Source organism: Echinops telfairi, unplaced genomic scaffold (genome assembly GCF_000313985.2).
Source record: "Echinops telfairi isolate 266 unplaced genomic scaffold, ASM31398v2 ScPeMD7_7469;HRSCAF=8507_1, whole genome shotgun sequence".
In the NCBI taxonomy this organism is placed as follows: Eukaryota; Metazoa; Chordata; class Mammalia; order Afrosoricida; family Tenrecidae; genus Echinops; species Echinops telfairi.
Window position 1 is genome coordinate 10029756 of NW_022111373.1, and position 1906 is coordinate 10031661.

The following is a 1906-nucleotide window of genomic DNA, read 5'->3' on the forward strand; positions in this document are numbered from 1 at the left end:
GAACACAGGTCTGAATAGGTCTGTTCATGAGGCTACTTTCAACTCCAGCACTTCAACCTTCTAATAAGCTACTTTTATTTTGCAGAATTTTATAAGGTAAATAATTTTAGGGTGTATTTGTTCAGGTAAATATTTCTTTCCAAGGTGAAGAGACCGAGGCCTAAAGAGAGTAAATGATTTTTTTTTTTTTTTACACTGAGTGGCAGAATCAGGCTAGAATCCCATTTGCCTGAGTCCTAAGTCATTGCTTGAATGGGCTCTGCCTAATTATGCTTCTGTTGCCACTCTTCACTCGCACGATGCCGAGCCCTGCCTTAGTTACTGATTCTGTGCATTACAGATCCAGCCCAGGAACGCCGTTCTTCTAGTTGCTGGCATAGAATCGCCTCTCTGGGGAAGTTGCTCAAAGAAAGTAGGTCTGTCAAGCCATCTGGACTAACTTTGCTCTCTTTGCAAGAGGCTATGAAGAATGGTTGATATCATGCTTCGAGCCTGAAAATGCTGAAGCTGGCCACTTGGGAAAATAGGAATGGAAAGTGAATTTAAGAAATAATGAATTGATTTCAGAGAAGTAAGTAACGAATTGCTTGGGCATCTGCTCTACAATGCGAGGTGTGGGAACCAAGCTGAGAGCTCACCTTTCCAGGGAACTCCAGCTATTCCTACTTATATTAAGTTCAACTTTACTGGTGCTATTGTTTTAAGTCAAAGGTCTATGTTTATTTCTGTTTTAGGTGCCACAGCAATGATGTAAAGAAAATAGAAAGAACAGAATAATTTTTATAATTCTTTTTGTCAGAATATTTTCTCTGCAGTCATAAGAAACAAAATCAACATTTGGTACCAGAAGTGCGATTTCTTTCACAAAAATCTAATAAGGTACACCTAAATATTTTCCTTGTATGTCAGTTTTTAGAATGGAGAAATATCCCCATGGGTGAGTATTGGGGGGTTATTAAAATAAACTTGGGATAGTTTTTGTAAGATATAATATATGGAACATCTTTGTTTTGGTACACTACATTCTTATTAATATAACTGACATTCCTTATTACATGAAATTAAAACAAAAAATGAAAAATGCCGAACTCATTGTCATCGAGTCGATGATGACTCATAGTGACCCCATAGGACAGGGTAGAACTGCCCTGTGAACTTCTGAGACTGTAACACTATACAACAGTAAAAAGCCCAGTCTTTCTTTAGCAGAGTGGCTGGTGGTTTGGAACATTGGACCTTGCAATTAGCAGCCCGAGGGATAACCACTACGGTACCAGAGCTCTTACATGACATAACGTACACTGACAAGGAAAAAAATATTAGAAACAAACTGAAAGTTTGTGTAGCTTAAATACCCAGGTGTTGTAATTATATAATTTGGTGTCGATTTAAGGATGAAGAGTATAGAGGTGGAGTCTAGCTTGTCAATCTGCAGATAGCCAATGAGACCTCTGTGTGGACATGGCCTTCTCCTGAGAATTCTGGGAATTCCTGTATTTCCTCCTTGGAGTCAGGAGAGACTCTCTATCTACTAACTTCTTGTGAGACATCCTTGAGAAGAAGCCACATGGACAAACCTTGATTCAGCCAGCACCCTGGACCTGGAGAAGCCACATAGAGACCCCTGCCACTGCTGAGACGCTTACAACGCCACTGGATCCAAAGACTTTCTACCCACTGGCCTGTGATCATCCTGCATTCAGTGCCATTGCATTTGTTTCATGAGTCTGAAGAGGACTTTAGAGAGATTGGTATCTGACATACAGGCTAATATGGGACTTATAGGGTGGGACTGGACTGGGTTGGGATGCTTTCTTAATGTAAAATTATACCTTATATAAAACTCTTATACACATATGAGTTTTTATGGACTTGTTTCTTTAGTCTACCTGGACTCACACACCAG